We start from the raw sequence: 25,240 nt of genomic DNA on the forward strand, positions 1-25,240 counted from the left end.
GCTCCGTACACCTCGTGCACACCCTGCTCTGCTCCGTACACCTCATGCACACCCGGCTCTGCTCCGTACACCTCATGCACACCCGGCTCTGCTCCGTACACCTCATGCACACCCGGCTCTGCTCCGTACACCTCATGCACACCCGGCTCTGCTCCGTACACCTCATACACACCCGGCTCTGCTCCGTACACCTCATACACACCCGGCTCCGCTCCGTACACCTCATACACACCCGGCTCCGCTCCGTACACCTCATGCACACCCGGCTCCGCTCCGTACACCTCATGCACACCCAGCTCCGCTCCGTACACCTCATACACACCCGGCTCCGCTCCGTACACCTCATACACACACAGCTCCGCTCCGTACACCTCATACACACACGGCTCCGTTCTGTACACCTCATACACACCCGGCTCTGCTCCGTACACCTCATACACACCCGGCTCTGCTCCGTACACCTCATACACACCCGGCTCCGCTCCGTGCACCTCATACACACACTGCTCTGCTACATCCACCCAAACCCCTCCTGACCTTACACAAAAGCTTACCCTCCTCCAGCATGATGACAAACAGCACTGCACTACTGTCCTGCACTACACGGAAGCCCTTGATCATGTGACTCCAACTCCTCCCCTCCTGTGACCTCATCACAGGTCCTGTGCGCACAGAGCAGTGGCAGCTATAGTAGTGGTGTGCGGCTCTCTGCGGTGGAGGGGCTCTGCTGCGGGTCAAGTGCAGTCCCACCCGTGATCGCGAGTGCACGCGCAGCAGGGCCTGTAAGGAAGAATTATTTAAAGGGCCGGCGGCCCATTTTGTAGCTTAGAGTTCTTAGGAGCCCGCCCAGTCTGCTGGACTGGGTGGGCCCCTAAGCACTGCGGGCCCCGTCGCAATTGCGACCCCTGCGACCGCGGTAGTTACGCCCCTGCTCGGTCTCCTAGTCTTTGGCTTCCTTCCCTGTTGTCTTTCCTTGTATTCTCAGTCTGCTTTCACTCCGCACTCTTGCAGCTCTGCCTGCTCTGAACCTTTGTTACTTTACCACTGCTCCTCACTTCTGCGTTTCTGCTCCTTTGTACTCTGCTTATCTTCTGCTGTTGCAGTTATCCCTTGCTGCAGCTTCTCTCCACATTCTTTGTGGCTCTGCTCAGCTTTGCTGCAGAGACCCCTCCCGCAGCACCTCTCCGCTCCTTGCGGTTCTACCTAGCTCCGCTCCTTGCGGTTCTACCTGGCTCCGCTCCTTGCGGTTCTACCTGGCTCCGCTCCTTGCGGTTCTACCTGGCTCCGCTCCTTGCGGTTCTACCTGGCTCCGCTCCTTGCGGTTCTACCTGGCTCCGCTCCTTGCGGTTCTACCTGGCTCCGCTCCTTGCGGTTCTACCTGGCTCCGCTCCTTGCGGTTCTACCTGGCTCCGCCTCCAGCGCCTCCGCTCTTGGCTCCGCCTCCAGCGCCTCCGCTCTTGGCTCCGCCTCCAGCGCCTCCGCTCTTGGCTCCGCCTCCAGCGCCTCCGCTCTTGGCTCCGCCTCCAGCACCTCCGCTCTTGGCTCCGCCTCCAGCGCCTCCGCTCTTGGCTCCGCCTCCAGCGCCTCCGCTCTTGCCTCCGCTCTTGGCTCCGCCTCCAGCGCCTCCGCTCTTGGCTCCCCCTCCAGCGCCTCCGCTCTTGGCTCCGCCTCCAGCGCCTCCGCTCTTGGCTCCGCCTCCAGCGCCTCCGCTCTTGGCTCCGCCTCCAGCGCCTCCGCTCTTGGCTCCGCCTCCTGCCTGTCTGCACTTGGCTCCGCCTCCTGCCTGTCTGCACTTGGCTCCGCCTCCAGCTCTTGGCTCCGCCTCCTGCCTGTCTGCACTTGGCTCCGCCTCCTGCATTTCTGTTCTTGGCTCTAGCTCCTGTGCTTTCGCTCTGCATCCGCTCTTGCGGTCTTTATCTACTTATTCCTAGGTCCTCGTGTCTGAACAGGTTCTTACCCGTTCTACATACCTGCCTGCAGACCGGTCCCTACCGGTTCTTCCAGTGTACCAGTCCTGTCCACCAGTCCTGCCAGTGAGCCAGCCGTGCCCGCCTGCCTACCAGAGAGCCAGCCGTGCCCGCCTGCCTGTGTTCCTGTTGTACCCGTCTGCCTGCCTATGTGCCATCCGTGCCCGCCTGCCTTCCAGAGAGCCAGCCGTGCCCGCCTGCCTGTGTTCCTGTTGTACCCGTCTGCCTGCCTATGTGCCATCCGTGCCCGCTTGCTTGTCTATGTTCCGTTCCCCGGTGGGATCAGCAGCCACAACCAGACTCCACCCTGGAGTGGTACCTGGTAGCTTCCTATTGCACAAGTCTGACCTCACCATCAGAGGCTCCAGCGAACACCTAGGAAGCTACTTAGTTACGCCCCTTCCAGGGAGGTTTGGTCTGTGGCACAGTGGGGCCACACATACCCCCGCGTGCTCACGCCTTCCAGTCAGGGCGCGAGCGTGACAATATTATAGATATAATAACGGTGAGTTAAGGTGAAAAGACAAATGTAGTATGAAAACAGATTTAGCACAGCGAGGCCCACTAACTAGATAGCAGAAGGATACAATAGTGGACTTCGCAGTCAGCTACAAAACCCTATCAAAAACCATCCTGAAATTACCTTAAACTCATGTGCCAACTCATGGCACCGGAGTGGCAATTTCAGCCCACAAGAGCTTCCAGCTGCAGAGAATCACATAACTGCAAACTGGACAAAACATACAAAAATAGACTAAAGACAGAAATGTCCAACTTAGCTGGTCAGCAGACTGGGAGCAGGTACATGCAACAGAAAGACTCTGGTTACATTGATGGCCGACATAGGAATGACTGAGGAACAAGGCTAAATAGGAAACTCCCACATCCTGATAGAAACAGGTGAAAAGCTCACAAGACACCAGTACCACAAGCGACCACTGGGGGAGCCAAATAACCGAATCACAACAGTACCCCCCCCTTAAGGAGGGGGCACCGAACCCTCACAAGAACCACCAGGGCGATCTGGATGAGCCCTATGAAAGGCACGGACCAAATCAGAGGCATGAACATCTGAAGCTAAAACCCAAGAATTATCCTCCTGACCGTAGCCCTTCCACTTAACCAGATATTGAAGTCTCCGTCTGGAAACACGGGAGTCCAAGATTTTCTCCACCACGTACTCCAATTCACCCTCAACCAGCACAGGAGCAGGAGGCTCAACAGAAGGCACAACTGGCACCTAATACCTCCGCAATAACGACCGATGGAAAACATTATGGATAGCAAAGGATGCTGGGAGGTCCAAACGAAAAGACACAGGGTTAAGAATTTCCAAAATCCTATAAGGACCGATGAACCGAGGCTTAAACTTAGGAGAAGAGACCCTCATAGGGACAAAACGGGAAGACAACCACACCAAGTCCCCAACACGAAGACGAGGACCAACACGAGGATGGCGATTAGCAAAATGCTGAGTCCTCTCCTGGGACAACTTTAAATTGTCCACCACCTGACCCCAAATACGATGCAACCTGTCCACCATAGTATCCACTCCAGGACAATCCGAAGATTCCACCTGACCAGATGAAAAACGAGGATGGAACCCCGAATTGCAAAAGAAAGGGGAAACCAAAGTGGCAGAACTGGCCCGATTATTAAGGGCAAACTCTGCCAACGGCAAAAAGGTGACCCAGTCATCCTGATCAGCAGACACAAAACACCTCAAATAAGTCTCCAAGGTCTGATTAGTACGCTCCGTCTGGCCATTCGTCTGAGGATGAAATGCAGACGAAAAAGACAAATCAATGCCCATCCTGGCACAAAACGCCCGCCAAAATCTGGACACAAACTGAGATCCCCTGTCAGAAACTATATTCTCCGGGATACCATGCAACCGAACCACATTCTGAAAAAACAGAGGCACCAACTCAGATGAGGAAGGCAACTTGGGCAAAGGTACCAAATGAACCATCTTAGAAAAACGGTCACACACCACCCAGATGACAGACATTTTCTGAGAAACAGGGAGATCAGAAATAAAATCCATAGAGATGTGTGTCCAAGGCCTCTTAGGAATAGGCAAGGACAACAACAATCCACTAGCCCGAGAACAACAAGGCTTGGCCCGAGCACAAACATCACAATACTGCACAAAAGTACGCACGTCCCGAGACAGGGAAGGCCACCAGAAGGACCTAGCCACCAAATCCCTGGTACCAAAAATTCCCGGATGACCTGCCAACGCAGAAGAATGAACCTCCGAGATGACTCTACTGGTCCACTCATCCGGCACAAACAATCTACCAGGCGGACAACGATCAGGCCGATCCGCCTGAAACTCTTGTAAAGCACGTCGCAGGTCAGGGGAGACAGCAGACAATATCACCCCATCCTTAAGGATACCCGTAGGTTTGGAATCACCAGGGAAATCAGGTTCAAAACTCCTAGAAAGGGCATCAGCCTTCACATTTTTAGAACCTGGCAGATACGAGACCACAAAATTAAACCGAGAGAAAAACAACGACCAGCGCGCCTGTCTAGGATTCAGACGTCTGGCCGACTCAAGATAAATCAAATTCTTGTGATCAGTCAAGACCACCACCTGATGTCTAGCACCCTCAAGCCAATGACGCCACTCCTCGAATGCCCATTTCATCGCCAAAAGCTCCCGATTACCAACATCATAGTTTCGCTCGGCGGGCGAAAATTTTCGAGAAAAGAACGCACAAGGTCTCATCACTGAACCATCTGAACTTTTCTGTGACAAAACCGCCCCCGCTCCAATCTCGGAAGCATCAACTTCCACCTGAAAAGGAAGTGAAACATCAGGCTGGCGCAACACAGGGGCAGAAGAAAAGCGGCGCTTAAGCTCTCGAAAGGCCTCCAGAGCAGCAGGAGACCAATCGGCAACATCAGCACCTTTTTTAGTCAAATCAGTCAAAGGCTTGACCACGCTAGAAAAACCAGTTATGAATCGACGATAAAAATTAGCAAAGCCCAAAAATTTCTGAAGGCTCTTAAGAGAAGTCGGCTGCGTCCAGTCACAAATTGCCCGAACCTTAACAGGATCCATCTCAATAGAAGAAGGGGAAAAAATGTACCCCAGAAAAGAAATCTTCTGAACCCCAAAAACACACTTTGCACCCTTTACAAACAGAGAATTGGTCCGCAAAACCTGAAAAACCTTCCTAACCTGTTGAACATGAGACTCCCAGTCATCCGAAAAAATCAAAACATCATCCAAATACACAACCATGAATTTATCCAGATATTCACGGAAAATATTGTGCATAAAAGACTGAAAGACCGAAGGGGCATTTGACAAACCAAAAGGCATTACCAAATGCTCAAAATGGCCCTCGGGTGTATTAAATGCGGTTTTCCACTCATCCCCCTGCTTAATTCGCACCAAATTATACGCACCGCGAAGATCAATCTTAGAGAACCACTTAGCTCCCTTAATGCGAGCAAATAAATCTGTCAGCAATGGCAAAGGATACTGATATTTGACTGTGATCTTATTTAAGAGTCTATAATCAATACAAGGTCTCAAAGAACCATCTCTTTTGGCTACAAAAAAGAACCCTGCTCCTAAAGGAGACGAAGAAGGACGAATATGTCCTTTTTCCAAGGACTCCCTAATATACTCTCGCATAGCAGCATGTTCAGGTACAGACAGATTGAATAAACGACCCTTAGGAAATTTACTGCCAGGAATCAAATCTATGGCGCAATCACAATCTCTGTGAGGGGGAAGAGAATTAAGAGTAGACTCCTCAAAAACATCACAATAATCAGACAAAAAAGCCGGGATCTCAGAGGGAATAGATGAAGCAATGGAAACCAAAGGTGCGCCCCCATGATTTTCCTGACATCCCCAGCTTAGTGCAGACATTGTTTTCCAGTCAAGGACTGGGTTATGGGTTTGCAACCATGGCAATCCCAGCACTAATACATCATGTAGATTAAACAACACAAGGAAGCGAATCACCTCCTGATGGTCTGGAGTCATACGCATAGTCACTTGTGTCCAGTATTGTGGTTTATTACTAGCCAATGGTGTAGAATCAATACCCTTTAAAGGTATAGGGACTTCCAGAGGCTCTAGATCAAACCCACAGCGTCTGGCAAAGGACCAATCCATAAGACTCAAAGCGGCACCAGAATCCACATAAGCATCCGCGACAATAGAAGATAACGAACAAATTAAAGTCACAGACAAAATAAACTTGGACTGCAAAGTGCCAATAGCAGAGGATTTAGCAACTTTGTTTGTTCGTTTTGAGCATGCTGATATAACATGAGTTGAATTCCCACAATAAAAGCACAACTTATTTTTGCGCCTATAATTCTGTCGTTCGCTTCTGGACAGAAAACTATCACATTGCATACTCTCTGGTACCCTCTCAGAAGACACCGCCAAATGGTGCACAGGTTTGCGTTCCCGTAAACGCCGATCAATCTGAATAGCCATTGTCATGGACTCATTCAGACCCGTAGGCGTAGGAAACCCCACCATGACGTCTTTTATGGCATCAGAGAGACCTTCTCTGAAATTTGCCGCCAGAGCGCACTCATTCCACTGAGTAAGCACAGACCATTTTCGAAATTTTTGGCAATATATTTCGGCTTCATCTTGCCCCTGAGAGAGGGCTATCAAGGCCTTTTCAGCCTGTATCTCTAAATTAGGTTCCTCATAAAGCAACCCTAAGGCCAGAAAAAACGCATCCACATTGAGCAACGCAGGATCCCCTGGCGCCAATGAAAATGCCCAATTTTGAGGGTCACCCCGCAATAATGAAATCACTATTTTAACCTGCTGTGCAGGATCTCCAGCAGAGTGAGATCTCAGAGAAAGAAACAATTTACAATTGTATTTAAAATTCAGAAAACAAGATCGATCTCCGGAGAAAAACTCTGGTAAAGGAATTTTAGGTTCAGACCGAGGGGCATGTATAACAAAATCTTGTATATTCTGAACTTTAGCAGCAAGATTATTCAAATTTGTAGCCAGACTCTGGAGATCCATATTTCAACAGATAAAATCTGAGCCATTCAGGGGTTAAGAGGAGAGGAAAGCAGGAGACTGCAATTAGAGCTGGAGTGCAACTTCAGAGAAAAAAAAAAAAAAAATTCCACACAGTTCCTTTTTCTCTCCTGCTTCAGCCCATAGATTAAACATGTAGGCCGGCCATACTGTTATGGTTCCCAATGGCAGGGGAACATCAGAAACATAGAAAAACGGACAAGCTCTCGGGTGATGGAAACTAGAGCTGACCGCGATGCTAAACCTATACACACAACTAATAGTAGCCAGGGAACGTGCCTACGTTTTCGCTAGACGTCTCGCACCAGCCAGAGGACTAACTACCCCTAATAGATGAAACACAGTCCTGGCTTGCCTCCAGAGGAAAATTCCCCACAAGAGATAGTAGCCCCCCACATATAATAACGGTGAGTTAAGGTGAAAAGACAAACGTAGTATGAAAACAGATTTAGCACAGCGAGGCCCACTAACTAGATAGCAGAAGGATACAATAGTGGACTTCGCAGTCAGCTACAAAACCCTATCAAAAACCATCCTGAAATTACCTTAAACTCATGTGCCAACTCATGGCACCGGAGTGGCAATTTCAGCCCACAAGAGCTTCCAGCTGCAGAGAATCACATAACTGCAAACTGGACAAAACATACAAAAATAGACTAAAGACAGAAATGTCCAACTTAGCTGGTCAGCAGACTGGGAGCAGGTACATGCAACAGAAAGACTCTGGTTACATTGATGGCCGGCATAGGAATGACTGAGGAACAAGGCTAAATAGGAAACTCCCACATCCTGATAGAAACAGGTGAAAAGCTCACAAGACACCAGTACCACAAGCGACCACTGGGGGAGCCAAATAACCGAATCACAACACCCAGGTAAACAAAGGGGTCCCCTTTTAGAAGTTTGTGGAGCAATTCACCGTCCATTACTCTATTGTCCATTTTAAAACCAGTAACAAAAGATATATACACAAACATTTTCAACTAAATAACAGCCCTTATTAGTATCTCTAAGTTTTGTAGCGAAGGGGAATTTGATTCTGAGTGCTGCGTGTGGACCTTCGCAGCACAGGGGTTGCTACTGGCCTAACAGGACCCACTATACTTGCTACCCCTGGTGTAGTGTACTGCCTTCTAGCTACACTTTCAGTGAGTCTGGGTAGCACTGGCAGGCTGAAGCTCTCAGGGCTGCTGCTGGCAAAAGTAGGTACGGCAGGCTCACCGATAGCAGAGGGAGGATTTGCCGGTTCAACGGTTGGCATGGCATCCGGTAGGGCTTGTTGAGGTTGCGGGGCCGGATGATCTGGTACCACCACTGTTTCTGGTGGGTCCGGCTGTTGAAACGTTAGAACAGGTACCACGATGGCCTGATTTATCTGAGTCCAGGACTGGGGAAAGTCACCAAGGACGGTATGGATCATCTTCTCCTTTTCCACCGGCAGGGAGATTCCTGGGGCCATGTCCCTCTCAACTTATCGGGGCAGACCTTAAGGTGATCCCTGGATACCGCTGTCGAGGTCTCCCCTCTGTCCTTGCTGATGAGACAGACCTTCGTGTTGTCGAAATCGGATGGCAGGATGGTATACGGTTCTGCTTCCCATTGGTCATCGAGCTTGTGTAGTCTCCTCTTTCGTTTAAGTACTTGCTCACCAGGTGACAGGGGAATCGCAGGAGCGTGCTGGTTGTAGTCCCTTTCCTGTTTTTGCCTAGCCTGGGCGAGACTTCTTTCCACGCACTCCTGTACTTTGCGGTACCTTTGCTGCCTTTCTGCATCCCAATCTGCATCCGGCGAGGTATCTTCGGGGACTAGGACCCCCATGTCCAGATCAACGGGTAACTGGCTAGGCCTTCCCCTCATTAGGTACGCTGGAGTACAGTTGGTGGAATTTACTGGGATGTGATTGTAGATATCCACCAAGTCAGGCAACTTTGTCGGCCACAGGTTCCGTTCCTCTACGGGCAAGGTCTTCAATAAGTCAATCACCACCTGGTTCATCTTTTCACACATCCCATTGGTTTGAGGATGGTACGGCGTGGTTCGGATCTTCTTACACCCGTACAGTTGGCAGAACTCTTGGAACACTTCTGCTTCGAATGCTGGTCCCTGATCAGTCAGTACCTTCTCCGGGTAGCCATGGGGCCTACAAAAGTACTGCTGGAAGGCCTTGGCGGCAGTCCTGGCCGTTAGATCCTTGACAGGTACAACACCAGAAATCTGGAGTAGTGATCTACGATGGTAAGAGCGTAGATATAGCCGGACCGGCTAGGTGTCAACTTCACATGATCCAGCGCGACCAGTTCGAGCGGCTGTTTGGTGATGATAGGCTGCAGGGGAGCCCGTTGGCTGCCACGGTCCTTCCTGCGCAGGCTACATGGACCGCACTCCCGACACCACTTCTCAATGGCTCTCTTCATGCCAATCCAATAGAACCTCCCTCGGAGTAGCCTCTCTAGCTTCCTCCATCCGAAGTGTCCGGCTCCATCGTGGTAGGCTCCCAGAACCATGGGCGCATCTCGCCTTGGCACCACTATCTGCCACACCAATTCATGAGTACGTGGGTCGATGCTCCTCCTGCACAGCTTGCCATCATGGATAAACAGTTTGCTTCTCCCCTTCCACAGCTGTTGGGTTTCCTGTGGATCATCTGGACCGGGATGCAACCCTGCCTGCGTCAAGAGCTCTTTCACCTGACGGACCGCGGGGTCACCATCCTGAGTTTCCGCCCATCCGTGATGGGGCAGGGGATTCAGCGTGGCATCCGTTTGGTTTCTGTGCCTGTTCTTCACATGATGAGAGTTCTGAGTGGCTTTGGGGCGATGGAATGCAGGCAGCTCCACCTCTTCAAGTGCCTCCGGGTCTTCTCCCGTTTCTGGCAAATTGGGCATTCGGGACAAGGCATCGGCATTGGCATTCTTGTGTCCTGCCCGGTACTTGATGGTGAAATCGTAGTTGGACAGCCGGGCCATCCACCGCTGTTCCAAGGCCCCGAGTTTGGCAGTATCCAGATGCGTTAGCGGATTGTTATCCGTGAAGACGGTGAATTTCGCGGAGGCCAGGTAGTGTTTGAACCTCTCTGTCACTGCCCAGACGATGGCAAGGAATTCCAGCTTAAAGGAACTGTAGTTATCAGGGTTTCTTTCCGTGGGATGGAGTTTCCTGCTGGCGTAAGCGATCACCCTTTCTTTGCCTTTCTGGACCTGGGACAGCATGGCTCCTAATCCCACATTGCTGGCATCTGTGTACAGCACAAACGGTTGGTCGTATTCGGGGTAAAGGTACCTTCACACGAAGCGACGCTGCAGCGATAGCGACAACGATGCCGATCGCTGCAGCGTCGCTGTTTGATCACTGGAGAGCTGTCACACAGACCGCTCTCCAGCGACCAACGATGCCGAGGTCCCCGGGTAACCAGGGTAAACATCGGGTTGCTAAGCGCAGGGCCGCGCTTTGTAACCCGATGTTTACCCTTGTTACCAGCGTAAAAGTAAAAAAAACAAACAGTACATGCTCACCTGCGCGTCCCCCAGCGTCTGCTTCCTGACACTGACTGAGCTCCGGCCCTAACAGCACAGCGGTGACGTCACCGCTGTGCTTTCACTTTCACTTTAGGGCCGGCGCTCAGTAAGTGTCAGGAAGCAGACGGCAGGGGGACGCGCAGGTGAGCATGTACTGTTTGTTTTTTTTACTTTTACGCTGGTAACCAGGGTAAACATCGGGTTACTAAGCGCGGCCCTGCGCTTGGTAACCCGATGTTTACCCTGGTTACCAGTGTAAAACATCGCTGGTATCGTTGCTTTTGCTTTCAAACACAACGATACACAGCGATCGGACGACCAAATAAAGTTCTGGACTTTATTCAGCGACCAGCGACATCACAGCAGGATCCTGATCGCTGCTGCGTGTCAAACGAAACGATATCGCTAGCCAGGACGCTGCAACGTCACGGATCGCTAGCGATGTCGTTTTGTGTGAAGGTACCTTTAGCCAGTACCTCTTCTCCCGTCAGTGCCGACTTCAAACAAGTGAAGGATCCCTCCAGCTCCTCGTTCCAATCAAAGGGGGTGTTCCTCCCCTTGGTCCTCTTTGGTTGGCCCACCAACAGGTTTTGTAAGGGTGCGGCCTTCTTGGTAAAGTCCTTAATGAACCTTCGGTAATAGCCTACCAGCCCGAGGAACTGCCGGACTTCGTGAAGGTCACTGGGCTTTGGCCAGTCCTTGATCACCGTGACCTTGTCGGGGTCTGGGGCCACTCCTTCAGCGCTCACCACATGGCCCAGGTACTGCACTTTGGGTTTCAGCAGATGACACTTGGACGGTTTCACCTTTAAGCCAAAGTTGGACAGGGCTTCAAACACCTCGGCCAGGTGCTTCAGATGGTCTTCGTAGGTCTTAGAGAAGACAATGACATCATCCAAATACAGTAGCACGGTTTCGAAGTTCATGTGTCCCAGGCAGCACTCCATCATCCTCTGGAACGTCCCGGGAGCATTGCACAATCCGAAGGGCATGTAATTGAATTCGCAGAGACCCATTGGTGTCACGAAGGCCGTCTTCTCTTTGTCCACCTCCGCTACAGGAACCTGCCAGTACCCACTGGTGAGATCTAAGGTAGAGAAGTAGTTAGCAGATTTTAAGGCAGCCAGAGACTCCTCTATCCTGGGCAGTGGGTATGCGCCCTTATGTGTAATGTGATTCAACTGCCTGTAATCAACACACATTCTCATTGTACCATCTTTCTTTTTAACAAGGACTAACGGAGCTGCCCAGGGGCTACAGCTGTCTCTCACCACCCCAGCCTCCTTCATTTTCCGCAACATGTCCTTGGCACACTGATAATGAGCTGGGGGTACAGGGCGATATCTCTCTTTTATGGGTCGGTGATCTCCCGTGGGGATATGGTGTTGGATCCCTTTCACCTGCCCAAAATCTAAGGGGTGTTTGCTGAATACCTGCTCGTACTCGTGTACCACCCTGTAGGCCCCCTGCTTTTGATGGGATGGGGTAGAGTCAGTGCCCACATGCAATTCCCGACACCAGTCTTTCGAGTGCTCTGCAGAACCGTTGTCCTCCACCACGTTTGACGGGACCAAGGGTTCAGGTGTCTGTATCACACTATTATTAACAGTGAACAATTTGGCAAGCGTGGCATACTTGGTGAGGTGAACCTCTTCCTCCCCACAATTGAGGACACGTACGGGCACTCTCCCCTGGCGGACGTCGACCACCCCCCGGGCTGTCAGAATAGTAGGCCTATTGTCTGAATATACGGGTTCTACCAAGGCCTGGTAGTCCTTTCCCCTGAGGCCTATGGCTGCCCGACACCATATTAACATTTCACTCCTGGGGGGTATCGCGATGGGGTTTGAATCACTCACAGTGACACGACCAATCTCACCACCAGTCAGCTCTACCTGCTGTCTCTGCATCAGAGCTCTGATTTCCTTCTGCAGGGCACATTGCTCACTGTGGCCAGCGGTTTCTGCCACCTGTTGCAATAAAACAATAACTTCTGCAAGACAATTTTCTATAACATTAGTACCAAGAGTCATCATGGGATTACATTCTCGACGGTCAATATCAACAATCACAATCCCTTGGGCTTTCAATTCCACCCGCCACACCTTGATGGTGACCTCCTTATACCCCACTTGTGGCAACGGCTGACCATTACTGGCTATTATGGTGAAATCATCGTCAGGGCCACGAGTAATATCGGTGTCCTCCCAATACCGTCTATAAAGCATGTAAGGTATAGTCGTCACCTGAGAACCGGTGTCCAGCAAAGCGTTCAAGGGGATTCCATCAACCATTACAGGGAGAACCGGTCATCCTCCAATGTACTTGGTTCTCCAACGCTGCGGGCCTGACCGTCCTACTCCTGGGGGTTGGCCCTTTGCCCCAGGGGTTGCTCATTTAAAGGACAGTACCTTGCAAGGTGGCCCACCTGGTGACAGCGGTGGCAGATGGGTCATCCGTCCTGGTGGAAGCGATCGTCGTTCCGGCCTCTGGTCGGCGGAGTCCTCCTCTGTCGCATCCAAGGGACATCCTCTGGTCTGGAGGCCAACTGGATCTTCTCCTTGGGGGGCCTCCTGTAGGGACTGCACCGTCCGGGCCAGGGCAGCAACGCTCTTGGTTAGCTCCTGCATCTGGAGGCGAAGTCCTGCAGGGGAGTCGTCCTCTAGGCTCTGGGCATCGGTCTCGGCGGCGACTGGGGCATCCGACGCCACCTCCTGGTGGTATGTGAGAGCGGGGCACCGGGGAGGTGCTGCACGGCTGGGCTGTCGCTCCTGCAATGCCTGGATAGCTTTATCTTTGAATTGCGCAAAAGTCAAGTCTGGATTTTGCATGGCCAAGAAGTGCAATTGGCCCCGCTGGTGACTGCACAGGATCCCCTCAATGAACCGCTCCTTCAGGAGTTTATCCTCATCCTGCATGCTGCTGGGGTCACTCTGCTTAATGGCCCGCATCGCCTCCTGGAGATTAAGGGCATAGTCCCGTAAGCTATCCTGCGGTCTCTGTTTGCATCCATAGAAGGTCAGTTTTATTTCTGTAGCAGTGCGAGTATCGAAGGTGGCTTTAAGCTTTGCGAAAATCTGCTGTGCAGTTCCCTTATCCTCGGCGGGCCAGGACTTCAATTCTCTCAGAGCCGCCCCAAAGAGTTGGCCGGTTATCATATGAACCTTCTGAGGCTCTGTCAGGGGATAGAAGTCGAGCAGGCTGCAGAGCCCTTCCTTAAAGTCAGTGAATGTATGCGACTCCCCGGAGTATCGCGGGAGCCAGGCCACTCCGGGCAGGTACGGCATAGAGAAGGCCATTATGGCCTTTGTGGTAGCGGCAGTGTCCGACTGACTGCTGGGGGCAGCGGGTTCTGCAGCAACCGGTGGTGGTATTAAGGCCGCGGCTTCGCCCGCTGCAGGGCCCGGAGGTGCCCCTGCGTCCCCAATTGCGGCCTCCTCCTCCGCTCCTCCCGACTCGGACATGGCTGGCCCTTCCTCCACTAACCTGCTGGAGATCGGGGTTCCTCTTCCGGGATCGGCACGTTACCGCGCTTCTTTTGGCCGGTTCCGCCCACGAAGCTGTGGCTCCTCCCTCCGCACACTGCGATGGCGAATCGTGGCGGGAACTCTTGGCGGCAATCGTCGACGCACAGTCTTTGCAATAAGTTACAGTCCAAGCACAATAAATCACAGTTCCAAGGCACACATGACCTGATTCTTCAGGCTTAAGTAGATCCTGTTCGTGACGCCAAGTTGTAGCGCCCCCACTGCCGCAGGGCCGAGAGGTACCCGGTACCGGGCCTCTGAGTCTCTGTTCTGGGTTTGTCACGGTGGCTAGACCCGGTCCGTGACCCTGCTGTGGGGCGTACAATAAAGATGGAGGTATGGGATGATGGAGATGGTGCAGTGTAGGTCGTAGTAAATAACGAGGACACCAGGTTGCAGTCTCTTTACCTCTTTACTGAAGGTTTTAGAGTCCTCAGTCCAGAGCGCTGTCAACAGGGCTGTCAAGACTGGCCGGTCCAAAGGCACATCAGGAGTTCCCTTTACAGGTGGGAATCAGTGTCTACCTTCTAGCGCTGGGTGTTGTAGTTCTTCCCTGCTGAGCTCCCGGGATAGTCCTCACAACTGATTCTGCCTGTCTCTCATGTTCGTTCTCTCCGTCCCCCAGGTGATATGGTAGGACGCACCCGTATGACGGGGTAGGCCTGGAGTTCTTCCGGGACCCTAGAGTCGCCCCTCTCCCACAGCTGCCTCCGTTGTCTGCTTAGGTGATTTGTGTGAGACAGCCAACCTATAATTGGCTGTCCGGCCGTGGTTTGCAGTAGTACTTAGAGTCTCTTACTTGCTCGGCGTTCCGGCCACCGACTGTTTGCGCCTCAGAAGGATGTTGCCTCGGTCTAACAGCACGACTCCTTCTGGTCCTAATTCCTCTTTACTGTATTCCTGTTGTTCACTGGTCAGTTCTGCTCTTAGGAGTCTGCCAGGATCCCATCCCTGACAGGTCCTCTCACTAGCTCTTCCCAGTTACTTCTCTCTCTGTCTTCCTGTCCAACCCCCAGTTTTACCAGAGTGTGAGGAGTGGCCTACTAGATAGAACCACCCCCCCTGGTGGCCGGAGTGTGAAGTGTAGTGTGAGTGTTACCTGGTCAGAGAAACTCCTTTAGTGCAATCAGACGTAACATCACTCCCCTTAGTGGCAGAGCGACATTACTGCAACGACCAGGACTCTGGGGCGCTGCAGTATCACCGCAATTTTCACGGTCTGCCGCAATAATGGACCGCAAAAAACTTGCGGATCGCTGTTTTTCGGGTTTCCAGTACTATGGAAAAGGTATTGGGAAAAAACTGCGTTCTGCAAAACCGGAAGTCACGGTGCACCGCAAAAACAAGCTTCCGTTGCTTTTGCAGCCCCATTGATTTTTAATGGGGGCCGTGTCCGTAAGCCGTGAAAAAGATCGCGCTGGCTCGGTCTTTTTTCACGGCCGTAAATACGGCCATACGGCGCACCATGAAATTATTGCGGCCCGTTTTTGCGACCCCATAGAAATCTATTGGGGCCACAAAACCACGATATGTGTAAAAGATGCCTTAGCCAGAATAAACAAAAAACAACAATTCAGTTAGTGTTTTTTTGTCTTCATGCAGTTTCCCATGTGGTAAAATTGATAAGGCAGCTTTATTCTTCGGGTCAGTACAATTACAGCGATACCATATTTTTAAAATCTTTTTATGTTTGTGCTTTAACACAAAAACTTTCATAGAAAAACAAGTATATTACTTACTGGTAGTGTGTTTTTTCAGAACCCATGGCAGCGCCAATGAGAGAGGGGTTCCACCCTTCAAGGACAGAAAACCTTCAAGATAAAAAGGGAAGCGCCTCTCTCTGAATCAGTGGATCACAGAGCACTAGAGGACCTCCAAGACTAGTGTACACAACTTTAAATGCCAACATTAAGGCTGGGGTCACACTTGGCGTAAGACAATACGCCACGTATTATACGTCCGTACTACGGCCGTAATACGGAGAAATGTTCCCAAAATATTGATCCGTAGTCAGGGTGTGTCAGCGTATTTTGCGCATGGCATCCTCCGTATGTAATCCGTATGGCATCCGTACTGCCAGATTTTCGCGCAGGCTTGCAAAACCGACATCTAATGGATTTATGTGCTCAAATGTTAGGGAAAACATATATACAGTATATATATATATGTCATTGAGACACATATATATATATTCTGTATTTAGATTTCATTCAGCGCGATATCTGTGAACAGCCGGTAATTCAATTGCCGGCTTTTCATTTCTCCTGCACAAACCCGACAGGATATGAGACATGGTTTACATACAGTAAACCATCTCATATCCCCTTTTTTTTTGCATATTCCACATTACTAATGTTAGTAGTGTGTATGTGCAAAATTTCAGCGCTGTAGCTGCTGAAATAAAGGGTTAAATGGCGGAAAAAATTGGCGTGGGCTCCCGCGCAATTTTCTCCGCCAGAATGGTAAAGCCAGTGACTGAGGGCAGATATTAATAGCCAGGAGAGGGTCCATGGTTATTGGCCCCCCCGTGGCTACAAACATCTGCCCCCAGCCACCCCAGAAAAGGCACATCTGGAAGATGCGCCTATTCTGGCACTTGGCCACTCTCTTCCCACTCCCTGTAGCGGTGGGATATGGGGTAATGAAGGGTTAATGCCACCTTGCTATTGGAAGGTGACATTAAGCCAGATTAATAATGGAGAGGCGTCAATTATGACACCTATCCATTATTAATCCAATTGTAGGAAAGGGTTAAAAAACACACACACACACACATGATTTAAAAGTATTTTAATGAAATAAACACAGCGGTTGTTGTAATAATTTATTGTACTCTCAGTCCATCAGGAACACCCTCGCTTGGAAAAATAATAAACGCACAAGATACATACCTTCTGCTGTCAGATCAGGTCCCACGATGTAATCCATCTGAAGGGGTTAACTAATATTACAGGCAGGAGCCCTGCTAAATGCAGCGGTGTGCTCCGTGCCTGTAATCCCCGGCGAATGAATGAAATGTAGGTCATTGACCTACATTTCCTTCAGTCGCGGTGATGCGCCCCCTGGTGGATGTCCTCATATGACCTGGAGCGTGGGAAAAAGTTCCCAGGCTGCAGTTCATGAGAACATCCACCAGAGGGCGCATCACCGCGACTGAAGGAAATGTAGGTCAATGACCTACATTTCATTCATTCGCCGGGGATTACAGGCACGGAGCACACCGCTGCATTTAGCAGGGCTCCTGCCTGTAATATTAGTTAACCCCTTCAGATGGATTACATCGTGGGACCTGATCTGACAGCAGAAGGTATGTATCTTGTGCGTTTATTATTTTTCCAAGCGAGGGTGTTCCTGATGGACTGAGAGTACAATAAATTATTACAACAACCGCTGTGTTTATTTCATTAAAATACTTTTAAATCATGTGTGTGTGTGTGTTTTTTAACCCTTTCCTACAATTGGATTAATAATGGATAGGTGTCATAATTGACGCCTCTCCATTATTAATCTGGCTTAATGTCACCTTCCAATAGCAAGGTGGCATTAACCCTTCATTACCCCATATCCCACCGCTACAGGGAGTGGGAAGAGAGTGGCCAAGTGCCAGAATAGGCGCATCTTCCAGATGTGCCTTTTCTGGGGTGGCTGGGGGCAGATGTTTGTAGCCACGGGGGGGCCAATAACCATGGACCCTCTCCTGGCTATTAATATCTGCCCTCAGTCACTGGCTTTACCATTCTGGCGGAGAAAATTGCGCGGGAGCCCACGCCAATTTTTTCCGCCATTTAACCCTTTATTTCAGCAGCTACAGCGCTGAAATTTTGCACATACACACTACTAACATTAGTAATGTGGAATATGCAAAAAAAAAGGGGATATGAGATGGTTTACTGTATGTAAACCATGTCTCATATCCTGTCGGGTTTGTGCAGGAGAAATGAAAAGCCGGCAATTGAATTACCGACTTTTCACTAACAGCGCTGCGTATTTCTCGCAAGTCACACTGCTGGTCAGTGTGGAATCCGTATTTTTCACGCCCCCATAGACTTTCATTGGCGATTTTTTTGCGCAGTACGCTGACAAACGCAGCATGCTGCGATTTTGTACGGCCGTAGAAAGCCGTATAATACTGAACCGTAATATACGGCTAATAGGAGCAGCCCCATTGAGAATAATTGTGCCGTATGTAATGCGAGTTTTACGGACGTAGTTTCTGCGCTCTTACGTCCGTAAAACTCGCATGTGTGACCCCAGCCTAATACATTTACTCTCCCCACACGTGAATAAATTAAACACCCAAAAAGGTGATGACATATTTAAAAGAACTAAAAAGGAGGGAAATATAAGCGTGCTGTTGCGACCGTGAGGACGGAAGAAACGGACAGAGAGTGGACCCTCTGGGTCACGGCACTGAAGCACCAACGGGCGAGCGAACCTGGGAGACCAACCCTATACAGGGATCGTGAGGAGCAGGCCCGAGGAGTCAGATACCACAACTGCTGGAAACCAAGAGGGACGGCTCAGAAGAATAAGCGAGAGAATACGGACAACAGAGAAATCCAGCCAAAAGACAAGACAAAGAAACAAGGTCAAGTCAGATACGGGGCCAGAAGCATGCATGGAATGCACACGATAATCAGGCGTCGCTGGTAGGGAGGAGACGCCAGATATACCTGATGCCACAATCTGATTGGAAAGCAAGGACTGCTGGGAAGGAGCAGAAAAGGGTTAATTGAAACAAGAAGTCCGTGCCCGTGCCCTAAAGCACCTGAATGGAGCAGAGACTGACCGAGAGAATGCAGGAAGAGAAACACCATGCTGAAGCCCCCTAGTGGCAGAAGAAGGAAACAGAGAAGCAGGGAGACGTCTGGAGCGAGGAGGAGCCAGCCGCACAGGAAGCTCGGGAACAGCAGCGACCGCAATGGAGGGGAGGACAGCGAGGCAAGAAGAGCGGCGAGGAGGAGAAGAAGCAACGGACATCGCAGCGGGAATGGGTGCGAGCGAGGAGGAGCCAGCGCGACGCCTGGAGAGGTAAGTAGAAGCAGCAGTTGTAACACGTGCCATGTGTTCTGAAAAAACACATTACCGGCAAGTAACGTACGTGCTTTTCTGTCACCCATGAAAGCACCAACAAGAGATTTACAGGGAACTAGTGCAACTTAGGGAGGGACCACAGCCTGAAGAACCCTTCTCCCAAACGTGAGGTCAGGGGAGGCAGATAAATCCAGTGCCTGTAAAAGGTAGGAGAGGACCAAGATGCAGCCTTACAAATCTGCTCAATGGACTCATCAGATCTTTCTGCCCAAGAGGTTGCCATCACTCTCGTAGTGTGGCCTTTAAGGTTTTCTGGCACCACTCTACCTGCCTCTGTGTAGGCTATCCCGATGGTTTCTCTTATCCATCTTGACAGGCTACCTTTGGAAACCTTTAACCCCTTTCTGCCCCCCTGGAAGGAGATGAATAGAACCCTATCCTCCCTCCATGACTCTGTGGATGCTAAATATCATATAACGGCCCTCCTGACATCTAAGGTGTGAAATCTTTCCTCAGTATTTCTAAGGACTTGACAGAAGTATGGTAAGGGTTGCTGATAAATATTCTGTGAGCTTTGTCCTACATATGACTTGTTGAAGCGCAATGTAAGCGTGAAACGATCGTCGTCTGTATTTGCTCCACTGTTTTATCTGCCTGCTGTTGGTATGATGATGCCACAATAAAGGATTTTGTTGCACGGCATGGTATGTGCCAATCCGCTTTCTTTTCTATGGACATACAGATTCTCTTTCTTTGGAAGTGGCACCTGTAATTCCTGGTGTGTGTGTGCAGCTTCATTAACCTGAGGTCATACAGCTGTGCCTTTGTCCTGCTTCTCTCCCATGGTATAGAAGTATGGTAATGTTATTACTTGTGACCTATGAAACTTTGATATGACCTTAAGTAAAAAGGCTGGGACAGGCTTCAAGATTATTCTATCTTCTAAAACTAAAGGGGGGATCTGCAGACAGAGTTTGTAAGTCACCCTATGTGCCGAAGTTAAGGCTACTAGTAGTATGGTTTTTAAACTCAGGGGTTCACAGGGGGGCCCGTCAAAGTTTCAAATACTAAATTCAGGTCCCATGGTGGAACTCTTGACATATACTGGCCTGGCCCTAGAACACGCTTTTATAAACCTTGCATACTGACGGAAAGCCCGCATTCTAGCCCCTTCTGGAGGGACTCTAGGATCGCTTTGATAGGTAACTTCCCTCCTAAAGCTGACCCAGTGAATGACAGGAATTTTCTCCAGGTCTTCACAAATTTTCATGGCAACCAGCTTTCTACTGCCCAGCAAGGTGGAAACTAGGCTTGAGAACCCCTACTTTCTAATAACAACCTTTCAAGTTCCAGGATGTTTAAATATAGGCCTTTCACCTGAGGTTGGAATATAGGCCCCTGAGATAGAAGGTCTGGGATCTCCGAAAGAATCCAGGGCTCTGTGTCTGACATCCTTTTGAGCCAAAAGAACCATGGTCTTTTGGGCCAGAAGGGAGCTATGAGGACCACTCTCACTCCCTCTTCTCTTCCTCAACACTGCTGGAATCGGACAGACTGGAGGAAATGCATACACTAGACTGAAGTCACATTCGAACAGAAAAGCATCCACTTTGGGAGGATTCTCCTTCAGGTTTAGAGAGCAAAACCCATCCTCCTGTTCATCCTGGTGGCAAAGAGATCGCTCTCTGGACAAGACCACATGGCCACAATCTTGTTGAAAACTGACCATTTTAGGGACCATTCTTGATGCAGCTGCCAGCGACTCTGAAAGTCTACCTTGACATTGTCTTTCCCTTTGATGTGTAGGGTAGACAGCAACTGGATGTTCGCCTCTGCCTGCGCAAAGATCCGTCCTGAAATCTGCATCAGGGTCTTGGAGCGAGTACATCCCTGATGGTTCACATATGCCACCATGACCTGGTTGTCGGAGAGTACATTTACGTCTTGGCCCTGCAGGTATGCGAAAAACCTCTGTAGTGCTCTCTCCACTGCCAGAAGTTCCCATACATTCAAAGACTCCTTTCATCCAGAGACCAATTTCCCTGGACTACCTAGACATCCAGATGGGCTCCTCACCCTCTGGGACTGGCGTCTGTGGTGACCACTCTGGAGATGTTGGGAACCCAAGGAACTCCTTCCCGGGCTGAGTCCAACCCCTTCCACCAGTGAAGGGAGTGTATCACCAGCTGAGACAGCGCTAGATAGCCTTCTAGATTTCTCTGTAAGACTCTTTCGCTCTCTAGGATGTGCCACTGTAACTCTCTTGAATGAGTCTGGGCCCACTTCACTGCTGGGATACAGGAGATGATGCAGTAGCTTTCTTATTGCCATCTGACCAATTATCTTTTCTCGCTTCTGTGCTGGTAAGCGACACTCCTAACGGTCGGAATCTAGGACGAGCCCAAAGAAAGTCTGTTCTTTCTGGGTCCAATCTTGATTTTTCCAGATTTAAAAGCCATCCTAACCTCTTCAAGGTATTGCATATTGCTCTTGCGGCGCCCCAGTGTCCTGGTCGTCGAGGTGATGTCATTATCCTTTCAGGGGAAGAAGTGATGTCATGTCTGAAGGCAATGAAAGACAACCACATTCAGGTATTACACACATGCAACATGTTCACACTCCAGACCAGAAGGGGGAGCTCTAAGCCTGTTTAGGGTGAACTCTCCTATTTAACATCCTGGCTGGAGGAAGTCAGGGTTCAGTTCCTGTCAGATGGACAGAGGAGTAAGAAGCAGAGGAGCCGAGCGGCAGGCCTGCTACAGTTCCTGGGAAGAGACACAGAAAGCCGAACATACTGCAGCACGTGTGCAGGGAAGCATAGCAAAGGAGAGAGTATCAGAGAGGAGACCAGCTATAGGAACAGGCTGCCTCCTCTGGAAGCGCAGAGACTCCGGTGGCCAGCACACCGTGGAAGTAAGCGCTCTACGCCTTGCTTCAGAGACTGGCAGGGCAGGTGATTCCAAGTTGCCTGTCCGCCCTTTTATACCCAGGAGGCACGGTGACACCGCTCAGAGGCTGGGGCTTGCTAGAGTCCCTAACCAAAGTCTCAAGTCACCAGCCATATGGGTTTGTTCTATCCGACCACGGGAAACAGAGAGAGATAACATCAAGTGAGGACCTTACTGGCTAATGCACTAAGGACCTACTGTATAGTGGCGAATAGGGAGGCTACCGAATTCCCACCTGGACAAGGGGACTCTGGAATTGCCTTCAGACCGACCGGACTCTGCCTGCCCTGTCATCTGGCACTCTGGGCTGAGGATACCATCTGAAGTCTTCAGTAAACAATGTAAAAGACTGCAAACCCGTCTCCTCATTCTTTACTGCACCTTTCCCATATATAAACTTTTTTACTGGACACCCCAGAGGGCCACAGACCGGGTCAGCCACCGTGACATCCCCCGAACCAAAGGACCCGGTGCCGAGTACCCCATTGCCCTACTCTGGGGGAGATCCATCTTGGCGTCACGAACAGGATCTACTTAAGCCTGCAAAGCAGGTCATGTGCGCCTAAAAGGACTGTGAGACTGTTGTTGCGATTTGCCACCAATATCCACCATTGCCGCGCCGTGTGGAGTGCGAGGGGAGGAGCCATACCTTCATGGGCGGAGTCGGCCGAAAAGAGCGCGAAGCAGGAAGGCGGGTGCCGTGCTGCTTCCTGGAAAGCCGGAAGTGAAGACATCGTGCAGCAGAGCCGTAAGAAAAGACGCTGCAAAGTGCCGATTCCGGAGAGGAGCCCCGAGTTCTACCAGGTTAACAGAGGAGAGGAACGGACATGTCCGACTCGGGAGGGGAAGTAGCGGCAGGCACAGCCGCAGACCTAGAAGCGTCCGCAGGCCTAGCGATACCCCCAGACCCCGCGATAGGCGCAGCCGCAGGCCCTGTACCGCCGCCGGGTCCCGCAGAGCTCGCCGCTTCCATCAGCCAGTCATTCACCGCCGCGACTACTGCGGCCATCATGCCTTTCCCCACGCCGTACATACCCGGAGCAGCCTGGCTCCCACGATACTCTGGAGAATCGCATACGTTAACTGACTTTAAAGAGAGAATTTACAGCCTGCTTGAGTTTTATCCCCTGACAGAGCCTCAGAAGGTTCATATGATAACAGGCCAACTGTTTGGAGTGGCTCTGAGAGAGGTGAAGTCCTGGCCAGCTGCGGATAAAGTGACTGTGCAGCAGGTCTTTGCAAAGCTTAAAACCACTTTTGACACCCGCACCCCTACAGAAATCAAATTGAAGTTTTATGGGTGCAAGCAGAGAGCGCAGGATAGCCTATGGGACTATGCCCTTAGTCTCCAGGAGGCACTGCGGGCAATCAAGCAGGTTGATTCTAACAACATGCAGGATGAAGATAAGCTCTTAAAAGAGCGGTTCATTGAGGGACTCCTGTGCAATAACCAAAGGGCTCAACTGCACCTCCTGGCCATGCAGAGTCCCGATCTGGCCTTTGCACAATTTAAAGACAAGGCCATCCAGGTGCTACAGGAGCGACAGCTCAGCCGTGCAGTACTCCCTAGACGTCAAGCCCTCACGTACCACCAGGAGGTGGCACCAGATCCCCAAGTTTCTGCTGAGGCCGATGCTCAGGTCCTGGAAGATGATTCCCCTGCAGGATTACGCCTCCAGCTGCAGGAGCTGACCAAGAACATGCCTGCATTAGCTCGGACCGTGCAGTCCCTACAGGAGGCCCCTAAGGAGAAGATCCAGCTGGCTTCCGGACCGGAGGATGTTCCCTGGCGACGGCAGAAGCGGATCCCGCCGACCAGAGGAAGAGACGACTGTCGCTACCATCAGGACGGACGACCCGTTTGCCACCGATGCAATAAAGCAGGCCACATTGCAAGGTACTGTCATTTAAACGAGCAACCCCTGGGGCAGAGGGCCAACCCCCAGTAGTAGTACGTCCAGGCCCGCAAAACTGGAGAGCTAAATACGTTGGGAGGACGACCTGTTCTCCCCATTGTGATCGACGGTATCCCCATGAAAGCTTTGTTGGACACTGGTTCTCGGGTGACAACTATGCCTTACATTCTTTATAAGCGTTATTGGGCTGATTCTGACATTACACATGGCCCTGATGACGATTTCACCATAGTAGCCAATAACAGTCAGCCATTGCCACAAATGGGGTACAAAGAGGTCACCATTAAAGTGGGAAGGGTAGAGTTACAGTCCCAAGGGATCGTGATTGTTGATATTGATCGCCGTGAATGTAACCCTATGATGACCATTGGCACTAATGTTATTGAAAATTGTCTGAGGTTATTGTCTTGTTACGGCAGGTGGCAGAAACAGCTGGTTACAGTGAACAATGTGCCCTGCAGAAAGAAATCAGAGCTCTGATGCAGAGCCAGCAGGTAGAACTGACTGGTGGAGAAATTGGCCGTGTCACAGTGAGTTATTCAATCCCCATTGCAATACACCCAGGAGTGAAATGTTAATATGGTGTCAGGCAGCAATAGGCCTCAGGTAAAGATTACCAAGCCCTGGTGGAACCTGTGTATTCAGATAGTAGGCCCACAATCCTGACAACTAGAGGGGTGGTTGAAGTCCGCAAGGGGAGGGTGCCAGTATGTGTCCTTAACTGTGGAGAGGAAGAGGTCCACCTAACGAGATATGCCACACTTGCCAAACTGTTTACTGTTGATAATAATGTGATACAGACAACAGAACCCTTGGTCCCGTCCAATCAGGCGGAGGACAATCAGGACAAATGGAGGACTGGTATCAGAAATTGCACATGGGCACTGACTCTACCCCATCACACCAAAAACAAGGAGCTTACAGGGTAGTCCGTGAGTATGAGCGGGTATTTAGCAAGCACCCCTTAGATTTTGGGCAGGTAAAAGGGACTAAACATCATATCCCCACGGGAAATCATCCGCCCATCAAAGAAAGATACCGTCCTGTACCTCCTGCTCATTATCAGTGTGCCAAGGACATGTTACGAGAAATAAAGGAGGCTGGGGTAGTTAGAGACAGTTGTAGCCCCTGGGCAGCCCCATTAGTCCTCGTCAAGAAGAAGGATGGCACAATGAGAATGTGTGTTGATTATAGGCAGATAAACCGCATTACACACAAAGATGCATACCCACTGCCCTGAATAGAAGAGTCATTAGCTGCTTTAAAATCTGCTAACTACTTCTCTA

This window comes from Ranitomeya variabilis, chromosome 6 (assembly GCF_051348905.1).
Source record: "Ranitomeya variabilis isolate aRanVar5 chromosome 6, aRanVar5.hap1, whole genome shotgun sequence".
Classification (NCBI taxonomy): domain Eukaryota; kingdom Metazoa; phylum Chordata; class Amphibia; order Anura; family Dendrobatidae; genus Ranitomeya; species Ranitomeya variabilis.